Raw genomic sequence first — 12,099 nt, forward strand, 5'->3', positions numbered from 1 at the left:
AAGAAACCCTGTGTTCCAATGGCTGTCCTAAATGACAGCTAAAAACATATCAAATGATCAATCACTGCAGTTCAACGAATAAGTGTAAATGAAGACACGGTTGTGCAGTTGATGTGGAAAACAAGCTAAAAAATGTTGATTTATGCATTCAGGTTCGACTTACAAAACGACTTACAGTTAAATTGAGTTCCAACAAGATGCCGTATCAAAATCCAAAAAGCTTCCATTACAAACATGTAGAGACCTCAGTGACAATGAGAAAAACAAGTAGAAGTAACTATTCTGAAAAGAAAATGAAGGCTGCACATTTTACTGTGCCATGCATGATACGTGCAGGCCATAAAGGTTAGCGTGTCCTGGTTGGTAGGCCAGTGGTAGCATTCAACAGCTGCCACGCAAGAGACCTGGGGTTAAATAGCAGCAGTTGAAGTGATGGTCAAGTGCAAAATTGGCCATTTTGTTCAATGCATGAAGCTAAAGTTAACTGCGGTCTCCCCGTCGGGGAATCGAACCCCGGTCTCCCGCGTGACAGGCGGGGATACTGTCCACTATACTAACGAGGAACTCACATTCTGTATCAGCCAACCACTGACCCGCTGTATAAAAGTCATTGGCTGGCTTTGCATGATTGGCAACATGCATGGTCCAAAAAGTGTTATTTGTACAACTTGTGACTTTTACTGATAGGTAAATCTGATTGTCAAACAGAGTTACCTCACCCTAAATGTTTGCAGGAATTCCTTTCTGCCTGAGGCCTTCCTTTCTGCTTGAGGTACTTATTTACATTTAAATGTTTGCAGCAACTTCTTTATGCTTTAGGCACTTTTGTTCTATTATATGGAGGCCAAACCGGCCAGACCGGGAGTCTCTTATGCAGGAACACCGTCTTGCCCTGGCCAAGAGACTCGTTGATCTATTATCTGAAGAATCCCTTTTGTCTTCTGTGGACTCCTGAGGCCAAGGGGGTTTTTGAGGAATTTATGGGTGTGTGTGTGTGTTCTTGCAAATAAATTCACTCCAGAGTTTCGACTCGGGGTGAGAGGAAACTGGTTTTCGACTGGTGTGGATTGATTCTTCTCACCCTTTGCAAAGTATCTCACACTTTGCAAAGTATGTGTTCCTTGTCTGTTTAAGGTTGTTTACAATGTACCAAATTATCAATCTAATCCCTCTGTGTGTGCTCTGAGTTTTCTTTGAGGTAATACAGGACAAATAAAAATTACCCAACGTTTTTGGTGCTGAAACCCGGGAGAGCAGATCCCTTCAGTGGGAGTTCGCCTTCAGAGAGTTGCGTGGCGCCACTTCCTCATCAAAGTCCGGGGGGCTGAGAATTGCCCCATCGGCCGGCTGTTTATCTCCGCAGACGAACTTCCATTAACAGGCTCTCGCGCACGGACTCAGGGCGAGTCTGCCACTCAGGGAGAGAGTGAGTACCTAAATTAAATTGCACCCTTTAATTTTTTAATAACCAGTTGACAGTGTGGTTTTACGCTGGTGAGGATTTTGCCATCCACGCACGAAAGACGTTTCGGGCCCCGGTTAAGGGCTGGACTGATAGCCGCCGGACCTTGTCCTGGACTCCCATGCATGGTCCAAAAAGTGTTATTTGTACAACTTGTGACGTTTACAATGGGTAAACCTTCTTTGAAGGTCCTCATGGTTGTCACCACAGAAATGCTGAGCAAATTAACAGGCAGAAAATGTAGCAATCGTGAAACCCAAAGGCTAGAAGTCCAGTACCGAAAAGAAAAAAAAAAGCCTGCTCATGTTACCGTCCTGTGCACCAAGAATACTGGCGTTGCTAATGCGCTTCGGTGCATTGGTGGTCCAGTGGTAGGATTCTCGCCTGCCACGCGGGAGGCCCGGGTTCGATTCCCGGCCAATGCAACCTCTGTTGGATAGGATTCCAAGGCCTGTCCAATGCATTCATCAAAAGTAGTAGTAATCTATAATCAAAGTCTCTCATGTGACAGGCAGTGATGCACTCACCAATACGAACAATGACCTCTTACTCTTCATGTGCCTATTCTTCAATGGGCCTTTTGAAACATCTATGCCAACAGATGGCATTGCATGATGTACAACAATTGTCGTCAGACAGCATTTATTGGTTACCCTTGGAGCTGTGGCAATGAGTAAAGATGGTTTGAACATCCTAATGGTTTCCACCACAGAAATGCTGAGAAAAACAACACATTAGGAAGAAACCCTGTGTTCCAATGGCTGTCCTAAATGACAGCTAAAAACATATCAAATGATCAATCACTGCAGTTCAACGAATAAGTGTAAATGAAGACACGGTGGTGCAGTTGATGTGGAAAGCAAGCAAAAAAATGTTGATTTATGCATTCAGGTTCGACTTACAAAACGACTTACAGTTAAATTGAGTTCCAACAAGATGCCGTATCAAAATCCAAAAAGCTTCCATTACAAACATGTAGAGACCTCAGTGACAATGAGAAAAACAAGTAGAAGTAACTATTCTGAAAAGAAAATGAAGGCTGCACATTTTACTGTGCCATGCATGATACGTGCAGGCCATAAAGGTTAGCGTGTCCTGGTTGGTAGGCCAGTGGTAGCATTCAACAGCTGCCACGCAAGAGACCTGGGGTTAAATAGCAGCAGTTGAAGTGATGGTCAAGTGCAAAATTGGCTATTTTGTTCAATGCATGAAGCTAAAGTTAACTGCGGTCTCCCCGTCGGGGAATCGAACCCCGGTCTCCCGCGTGACAGGCGGGGATACTGTCCACTATACTAACGAGGAACTCACATTCTGTATCAGCCAACCACTGAACCGTTATATAAAAGTCATTGGTTGGCTTTGAACGATTGGCAACATGCATGGTCCAAAAAGTGTTATTTGTACAACTTGTGACTTTTACTGATAGGTAAATCTGATTGTCAAACAGAGTTACCTCACCCTAAATGTTTGCAGGAATTCCTTTCTGCCTCGCGGGAGGCCCGGGTTCGATTCCCGGCCAATGCAACCTCTGTTGGATAGGATTCCAAGGCCTGTCCAATGCATCCATCAAAGTTAGTAGTCATCTATAATCCAAGTCTCTCATGTGACAGGCAGTGATGCGCTCACCAATACGAACAATGACCTCTTACTCTTCATGTGCCTATTCTTCAATGGGCCTTTTGAAACATCTATGCCAACAGATGGCATTGCATGATGTGCAACAATTGTCGTCAGACAGCATTTATTGGTTACCCTTGGAGCTGTGGCAATGAGTAAAGATGGTTTGAACATCCTAAAGGTTTCCACCACAGAAATGCTGAGAAAAACGACACATTAGTAAGAAACCCTGTGTTCCAATGGCTGTCCTAAATGACAGCTAAAAACATATCAAATGATCAATCACTGCAGTTCAACGAATAAGTGTAAATGAAGACACGGTGGTGCAGTTGATGTGGAAAGCAAGCTAAAAACTGTTGATTTATGCATTCAGGTTCAACTTACAAAACGACTTACAGTTAAATTGAGTTCCAACAAGATGCCGTATCAAAATCCAAAAAGCTTCCATTACAAACATGTAGAGACCTCAGTGACAATGAGAAAAACAAGTAGAAGTAACTATTCTGAAAAGAAAATGAAGGCTGCACATTTTACTGTGCCATGCATGATACGTGCAGGCCATAAAGGTTAGCGTCTCCTGGTTGGTAGGCCAGTGGTAGCATTCAACAGCTGCCACGCAAGAGACCTGGGGTTAAATAGCAGCAGTTGAAGTGATGGTCAAGTGCAAAATTGGCCATTTTGTTCAATGCATGAAGCTAAAGTTAACTGCGGACTCCCCGTCGGGGAATCGAACCCTGGTCTCCCGTGTGACAGGCGGGGATACTGTCCACTTTACTAACGAGGAACTCACATTCTGTATCAGCCAACCACTGACCCGCTATATAAAAGTCACTGGCTGGCTTTGCATGATTGGCAACATGCATGGTCCAAAAAGTGTTATTTGTACAACTTGTGACTTTTACTGATAGGTAAATCTGATTGTCAAACAGAGTTACCTCACCCTAAATGTTTGCAGGAATTCCTTTCTGCCTGAGGGCTTCCTTTCTGCTTGAGGTACTTATTTACATTTAAATGTTTGCAGCAACTTCTTTATGCTTTAGGCACTTTTGTTCTATTATATGGAGGCCAAACCGGCCAGACCGGGAGTCTCTTATGCAGGAACACCGTCTTGCCCTGGCCAAGAGACTCGTTGATCTATTATCTAAAGAATCCCTTTTGTCTTCTGTGGACTCCTGAGGCCAAGGGGGTTTTTGAGGAATTTATGGGTGTGTGTGTTCTTGCAAATAAATTCACTCCAGAGTTTCGACTCGGGGTGAGAGGAAACTGGTTTTCGACTGGTGTGGATTGATTCTTCTCACCTTTTGCAAAGTATCTCACACTTTGCAAAGTATGTGTTCCTTGTCTGTTTAAGGTTGTTTACAATGTACCCAATTATCAATCTAATCCCTCTGTGTGTGCTCTGAGTTTTCTTTGAGGTAATACAGGACAAAAAAAATTACCCAACGTTTTTGGTGCTGAAACCCGGGAGAGCAGATCCCTTCAGTGGAAGTTCGCCTTCGGAGAGCCGCGTGGCGCCACTTCCTCATCAAAGTCCGGGGGGCTGAGAATTGCCCCATCGGCCGGCTGTTTATCTCCGCAGACGAACTTCCATTAACAGGCTCTCGCGCACGGACTCAGGGCGAGTCTGCCACTCAGGGAGAGAGTGAGTACCTAAATTAAATTGCACCCTTTAATTTTTTAATAACCAGTTGACAGTGTGGTTTTACGCTGGTGGTGATTTTTTCCATCCACGCACGAAAGACGTTTCCGGCCCCGGTTAAGGGCTGGACTGATAGCCGCCGGACCTTGTCCTGGACTCCCATGCATGGTCCAAAAAGTGTAATTTGTACAACTTGTGACGTTTACAATGGGTAAACCTTCTTTGAAGGTCCTCATGGTTGTCACCACAGAAATGCTGAGCAAATTAACAGGCAGAAAATGTAGCAATCGTGAAACCCAAAGGCTAGAAGTCCAGTACCGAAAAGAAAAAAAAAAGCCTGCTCATGTTACCGTCCTGTGCACCAAGAATACTGGCGTTGCTAATGCGCTTGTGTGCATTGGTGGTCCAGTGGTAGGATTCTCGCCTGCCATGCGGGAGGCCCGGGTTCGATTCCCGGCCAATGCAACCTCTGTTGGATAGGATTCCAAAGCCTGTCCAATGCATCCATCAAAGTTAGTAGTAATCTATAATCCAAGTCTCTCATGTGATGGGCAGTGATGCGCTCACCAATACGAACAATGACCTCTTACTCTTCATGTGCCTATTCTTCAATGGGCCTTTTGAAACATCTATGCCAACAGATGGCATTGCATGATGTACAACAATTGTCGTCAGACAGCATTTATTGGTTACCCTTGGAGCTGTGGCAATGAGTAAAGATGGTTTGAACATCCTAAAGGTTTCCACCACAGAAATGCTGAGAAAAACGACACATTAGGAAGAAACCCTGTGTTCCAATGGCTGTCCTAAATGACAGCTAAAAACATATCAAATGATCAATCACTGCAGTTCAACGAATAAGTGTAAATGAAGACACGGTGGTGCAGTTGATGTGGAAAGCAAGCTAAAAAATGTTGATTTATGCATTCAGGTTCGACTTACAAAACGACTTACAGTTAAATTGAGTTCCAACAAAATGCCGTATCAAAATCCAAAAAGCTTCCATTACAAACATGTAGAGACCTCAGTGACAATGAGAAAAACAAGTAGAAGTAACTATTCTGAAAAGAAAATGAAGGCTGCACATTTTACTGTGCCATGCATGATACGTGCAGGCCATAAAGGTTAGCGTGTCCTGGTTGGTAGGCCAGTGGTAGCATTCAACAGCTGCCACGCAAGAGACCTGGGGTTAAATAGCAGCAGTTGAAGTGATGGTCAAGTGCAAAATTGGCTATTTTGTTCAATGCATGAAGCTAAAGTTTACTGCGGTCTCCCCGTCGGGGAATCGAACCCCGGTCTCCCGCGTGACAGGCGGGGATACTGTCCACTATACTAACGAGGAACTCACATTCTGTATCAGCCAACCACTGACCCGCTATATAAAAGTCACTGGTTGGCTTTGAATGATTGGCAACATGCATGGTCCAAAAAGTGTTATTTGTACAACTTGTGACTTTTACTGATAGGTAAATCTGATTGTCAAACAGAGTTACCTCACCCTAAATGTTTGCAGGAATTCCTTTCTGCCTCGCGGGAGGCCCGGGTTCGATTCCCGGCCAATGCAACCTCTGTTGGATAGGATTCCAAGGCCTGTCCAATGCATCCATCAAAGTTAGTAGTCATCTATAATCCAAGTCTCTCATGTGACAGGCAGTGATGCGCTCACCAATACGAACAATGACCTCTTACTCTTCATGTGCCTATTCTTCAATGGGCCTTTTGAAACATCTATGCCAACAGATGGCATTGCATGATGTGCAACAATTGTCGTCAGACAGCATTTATTGGTTACCCTTGGAGCTGTGGCAATGAGTAAAGATGGTTTGAACATCCTAAAGGTTTCCACCACAGAAATGCTGAGAAAAACGACACATTAGTAAGAAACCCTGTGTTCCAATGGCTGTCCTAAATGACAGCTAAAAACATATCAAATGATCAATCACTGCAGTTCAACGAATAAGTGTAAATGAAGACACGGTGGTGCAGTTGATGTGGAAAGCAAGCTAAAAACTGTTGATTTATGCATTCAGGTTCAACTTACAAAACGACTTACAGTTAAATTGAGTTCCAACAAGATGCCGTATCAAAATCCAAAAAGCTTCCATTACAAACATGTAGAGACCTCAGTGACAATGAGAAAAACAAGTAGAAGTAACTATTCTGAAAAGAAAATGAAGGCTGCACATTTTACTGTGCCATGCATGATACGTGCAGGCCATAAAGGTTAGCGTGTGCTGGTTGGTAGGCCAGTGGTAGCATTCAACAGCTGCCACGCAAGAGACCTGGGGTTAAATAGCAGCAGTTGAAGTGATGGTCAAGTGCAAAATTGGCCATTTTGTTCAATGCATGAAGCTAAAGTTAACTGCGGACTCCCCGTCGGGGAATCGAACCCTGGTCTCCCGCGTGACAGGCGGGGATACTGTCCACTTTACTAACGAGGAACTCACATTCTGTATCAGCCAACCACTGACCCGCTATATAAAAGTCACTGGCTGGCTTTGCATGATTGGCAACATGCATGGTCCAAAAAGTGTTATTTGTACAACTTGTGACTTTTACTGATAGGTAAATCTGATTGTCAAACAGAGTTTCCTCACCCTAAATGTTTGCAGGAATTCCTTTCTGCCTGAGGGCTTCCTTTCTGCTTGAGGTACTTATTTACATTTAAATGTTTGCAGCAACTTCTTTATGCTTTAGGCACTTTTGTTCTATTATATGGAGGCCAAACCGGCCAGACCGGGAGTCTCTTATGCAGGAACACCGTCTTGCCCTGGCCAAGAGACTCGTTGATCTATTATCTGAAGAATCCCTTTTGTCTTCTGTGGACTCCTGAGGCCAAGGGGGTTTTTGAGGAATTTATGGGTGTGTGTGTGTGTTCTTGCAAATAAATTCACTCCAGAGTTTCGAGTCGGGGTGAGAGGAAACTGGTTTTCGACTGGTGTGGATTGATTCTTCTCACCCTTTGCAAAGTATCTCACACTTTGCAAAGTATGTGTTCCTTGTCTGTTTAAGGTTGTTTACAATGTACCAAATTATCAATCTAATCCCTCTGTGTGTGCTCTGAGTTTTCTTTGAGGTAATACAGGACAAATAAAAATTACCCAACGTTTTTGGTGCTGAAACCCGGGAGAGCAGATACCTTCAGTGGGAGTTCGCCTTCAGAGAGTTGCATGGCGCCACTTCCTCATCAAAGTCCGGGGGGCTGAGAATTGCCCCATCGGCCGGCTGTTTATCTCCGCAGACGAACTTCCATTAACAGGCTCTCGCGCACGGACTCAGGGCGAGTCTGCCACTCAGGGAGAGACTGAGTACCTAAATTAAATTGCACCCTTTAATTTTTTAATAACCAGTTGACAGTGTGGTTTTACGCTGGTGGTGATTTTGCCATCCACGCACGAAAGACGTTTCGGGCCCCGGTTAAGGGCTGGACTGATAGCCGCCGGACCTTGTCCTGGACTCCCATGCATGGTCCAAAAAGTGTTATTTGTACAACTTGTGACGTTTACAATGGGTAAACCTTCTTTGAAGGTCCTCTTGGTTGTCACCACAGAAATGCTGAGCAAATTAACAGGCAGAAAATGTAGCAATCGTGAAACCCAAAGGCTAGAAGTCCAGTACCGAAAAGAAAAAAAAAAGCCTGCTCATGTTACCGTCCTGTGCACCAAGAATACTGGCGTTGCTAGTGCGCTTGTGTGCATTGGTGGTCCAGTGGTAGGATTCTCGCCTGCCACGCGGGAGGCCCGGGTTCGATTCCCGGCCAATGCAACCTCTGTTGGATAGGATTCCAAGGCCTGTCCAATGCATCCATCAAAAGTAGTAGTAATCTATAATCAAAGTCTCTCATGTGACAGGCAGTGATGCGCTCACCAATACGAACAATGACCTCTTACTCTTCATGTGCCTATTCTTCAATGGGCCTTTTGAAACATCTATGCCAACAGATGGCATTGCATGATGTACAACAATTGTCGTCAGACAGCATTTATTGGTTACCCTTGGAGCTGTGGCAATGAGTAAAGATGGTTTGAACATCCTAATGGTTTCCACCACAGAAATGCTGAGAAAAACGACACATTAGGAAGAAACCCTGTGTTCCAATGGCTGTCCTAAATGACAGCTAAAAACATATCAAATGATCAATCACTGCAGTTCAACGAATAAGTGTAAATGAAGACACGGTGGTGCAGTTGATGTGGAAAGCAAGCTAAAAAATGTTGATTTATGCATTCAGGTTCGACTTACAAAACGACTTACAGTTAAATTGAGTTCCAACAAAATGCCGTATCAAAATCCAAAAAGCTTCCATTACAAACATGTAGAGACCTCAGTGACAATGAGAAAAACAAGTAGAAGTAACTATTCTGAAAAGAAAATGAAGGCTGCACATTTTACTGTGCCATGCATGATACGTGCAGGCCATAAAGGTTAGCGTGTCCTGGTTGGTAGGCCAGTGGTAGCATTCAACAGCTGCCACGCAAGAGACCTGGGGTTAAATAGCAGCAGTTGAAGTGATGGTCAAGTGCAAAATTGGCTATTTTGTTCAATGCATGAAGCTAAAGTTTACTGCGGTCTCCCCGTCGGGGAATCGAACCCCGGTCTCCCGCGTAACAGGCGGGGATACTGTCCACTATACTAACGAGGAACTCACATCATGTATCAGCCAACCACTGACCCGCTATATAAAAGTCACTGGTTGGCTTTGAATGATTGGCAACATGCATGGTCCAAAAAGTGTTATTTGTACAACTTGTGACTTTTACTGATAGGTAAATCTGATTGTCAAACAGAGTTACCTCACCCTAAATGTTTGCAGGAATTCCTTTCTGCCTCGCGGGAGGCCCGGGTTCGATTCCCGGCCAATGCAACCTCTGTTGGATAGGATTCCAAGGCCTGTCCAATGCATCCATCAAAGTTAGTAGTCATCTATAATCCAAGTCTCTCATGTGACAGGCAGTGATGCGCTCACCAATACGAACAATGACCTCTTACTCTTCATGTGCCTATTCTTCAATGGGCCTTTTGAAACATCTATGCCAACAGATGGCATTGCATGATGTGCAACAATTGTCGTCAGACAGCATTTATTGGTTACCCTTGGAGCTGTGGCAATGAGTAAAGATGGTTTGAACATCCTAAAGGTTTCCACCACAGAAATGCTGAGAAAAACGACACATTAGTAAGAAACCCTGTGTTCCAATGGCTGTCCTAAATGACAGCTAAAATCAGATCAAATGATCAATCACTGCAGTTCAACGAATAAGTGTAAATGAAGACACGGTGGTGCAGTTGATGTGGAAAGCAAGCTAAAAACTGTTGATTTATGCATTCAGGTTCAACTTACAAAACGACTTACAGTTAAATTGAGTTCCAACAAGATGCCTTATCAAAATCCAAAAAGCTTCCATTACAAACATGTAGAGACCTCAGTGACAATGAGAAAAACAAGTAGAAGTAACTATTCTGAAAAGAAAATGAAGGCTGCACATTTTACTGTGCCATGCATGATACGTGCAGGCCATAAAGGTTAGCGTGTCCTGGTTGGTAGGCCAGTGGTAGCATTCAACAGCTGCCACGCAAGAGACCTGGGGTTAAATAGCAGCAGTTGAAGTGATGGTCAAGTGCAAAATTGGCCATTTTGTTCAATGCATGAAGCTAAAGTTAACTGCGGTCTCCCCGTCGGGGAATCGAACCCCGGTCTCCCGCGTGACAGGCGGGGATACTGTCCACTATACTAACGAGAAACTCACATTCTGTATCAGCCAACCACTGACCCGCTATATAAAAGTCACTGGCTGGCTTTGCATGATTGGCAACATGCATGGTCCAAAAAGTGTTATTTGTACAACTTGTGACTTTTACTGATAGGTAAATCTGATTGTCAAACAGAGTTACCTCACCCTAAATGTTTGCAGGAATTCCTTTCTGCCTGAGGGCTTCCTTTCTGCTTGAGGTACTTATTTACATTTAAATGTTTGCAGCAACTTCTTTATGCTTTAGGCACTTTTGTTCTATTATATGGAGGCCAAACCGGCCAGACCGGGAGTCTCTTATGCAGGAACACCGTCTTGCCCTGGCCAAGAGACTCGTTGATCTATTATCTGAAGAATCCCTTTTGTCTTCTGTGGACTCCTGAGGCCAAGGGGGTTTTTGAGGAATTTATGGGTGTGTGTGTTCTTGCAAATAAATTCACTCCAGAGTTTCGACTCGGGGTGAGAGGAAACTGGTTTTCGACTGGTGTGGATTGATTCTTCTCACCCTTTGCAAAGTATCTCACACTTTGCAAAGTATGTGTTCCTTGTCTGTTTAAGGTTGTTTACAATGTACCAAATTATCAATCTAATCCCTCTGCGTGTGCTCTGAGTTTTCTTTGAGGTAATACAGGACAAATAAAAATTACCCAACGTTTTTGGTGCTGAAACCCGGGAGAGCAGATCCCTTCAGTGGGAGTTCGCCTTCGAAGAGCCGCGTGGCGCCACTTCCTCATCAAAGTCCGGGGGGCTGAGAATTGCCCCATCGGCCGGCTGTTTATCTCCGCAGACGAACTTCCATTAACAGGCTCTCGCGCACGGACTCAGGGCGAGTCTGCCACTCAGGGAGAGAGTGAGTACCTAAATTAAATTGCACCCTTTAATTTTTTAATAACCAGTTGACAGTGTGGTTTTACGCTGGTGGTGATTTTGCCATCCACGCACGAAAGACGTTTCGGGCCCCGGTTAAGGGCTGGACTGATAGCCGCCGGACCTTGTCCTGGACTCCCATGCATGGTCCAAAAAGTGTTATTTGTACAACTTGTGACGTTTACAATGGGTAAACCTTCTTTGAAGGTCCTCATGGTTGTCACCACAGAAATGCTGAGCAAATTAACAGGCAGAAAATGTAGCAATCGTGAAACCCAAAGGCTAGAAGTCCAGTACCGAAAAGAAAAAAAAAAGCCTGCTCATGTTACCGTCCTGTGCACCAAGAATACTGGCGTTGCTAATGCGCTTGTGTGCATTGGTGGTCCAGTGGTAGGATTCTCGCCTGCCACGCGGGAGGCCCGGGTTCGATTCCCGGCCAATGCAACCTCTGTTGGATAGGATTCCAAGGCCTGTCCAATGCATCCATCAAAAGTAGTAGTAATCTATAATCAAAGTCTCTCATGTGACAGGCAGTGATGCACTCACCAATACGAACAATGACCTCTTACTCTTCATGTGCCTATTCTTCAATGGGCCTTTTGAAACATCTATGCCAACAGATGGCATTGCATGATGTACAACAATTGTCGTCAGACAGCATTTATTGGTTACCCTTGGAGCTGTGGCAATGAGTAAAGATGGTTTGAACATCCTAATGGTTTCCACCACAGAAATGCTGAGAAAAACGACACATTAGGAAGAAA

At 44.3% G+C, this 12,099-nt stretch overlaps 9 non-coding genes across 9 annotated transcripts; 4 read left to right on the forward strand and 5 right to left on the reverse strand.

The window, feature by feature from the left end:
• Positions 1 to 491: 491 nt before the first annotated feature.
• On the reverse strand, positions 492 to 563 carry trnad-guc (transfer RNA aspartic acid (anticodon GUC)). Its single transcript has one exon. It is a non-coding gene; the product is annotated as a tRNA-Asp (tRNA).
• A 1,253-nt stretch (positions 564 to 1,816) lies between these two features.
• Positions 1,817 to 1,887, forward strand: trnag-gcc (transfer RNA glycine (anticodon GCC)). Its single transcript has one exon. It is a non-coding gene; the product is annotated as a tRNA-Gly (tRNA).
• Positions 1,888 to 2,692: 805 nt separating this feature from the next.
• On the reverse strand, positions 2,693 to 2,764 carry trnad-guc (transfer RNA aspartic acid (anticodon GUC)). Its single transcript has one exon. It is a non-coding gene; the product is annotated as a tRNA-Asp (tRNA).
• A 2,348-nt stretch (positions 2,765 to 5,112) lies between these two features.
• trnag-gcc (transfer RNA glycine (anticodon GCC)) lies at positions 5,113 to 5,183 on the forward strand. Its single transcript has one exon. It is a non-coding gene; the product is annotated as a tRNA-Gly (tRNA).
• An 805-nt stretch (positions 5,184 to 5,988) lies between these two features.
• Positions 5,989 to 6,060, reverse strand: trnad-guc (transfer RNA aspartic acid (anticodon GUC)). Its single transcript has one exon. It is a non-coding gene; the product is annotated as a tRNA-Asp (tRNA).
• A 2,352-nt stretch (positions 6,061 to 8,412) lies between these two features.
• trnag-gcc (transfer RNA glycine (anticodon GCC)) lies at positions 8,413 to 8,483 on the forward strand. The gene has a single exon. It is a non-coding gene; the product is annotated as a tRNA-Gly (tRNA).
• An 805-nt stretch (positions 8,484 to 9,288) lies between these two features.
• trnan-guu (transfer RNA asparagine (anticodon GUU)) lies at positions 9,289 to 9,360 on the reverse strand. The gene has a single exon. It is a non-coding gene; the product is annotated as a tRNA-Asn (tRNA).
• Positions 9,361 to 10,387: 1,027 nt separating this feature from the next.
• trnad-guc (transfer RNA aspartic acid (anticodon GUC)) lies at positions 10,388 to 10,459 on the reverse strand. The gene has a single exon. It is a non-coding gene; the product is annotated as a tRNA-Asp (tRNA).
• A 1,249-nt stretch (positions 10,460 to 11,708) lies between these two features.
• Positions 11,709 to 11,779, forward strand: trnag-gcc (transfer RNA glycine (anticodon GCC)). Its single transcript has one exon. It is a non-coding gene; the product is annotated as a tRNA-Gly (tRNA).
• The last annotated feature ends 320 nt before the right edge of the window (positions 11,780 to 12,099 follow it).

Source organism: Nothobranchius furzeri, chromosome 14 (assembly GCF_043380555.1).
Source record: "Nothobranchius furzeri strain GRZ-AD chromosome 14, NfurGRZ-RIMD1, whole genome shotgun sequence".
NCBI lineage: Eukaryota > Metazoa > Chordata > Actinopteri > Cyprinodontiformes > Nothobranchiidae > Nothobranchius > Nothobranchius furzeri.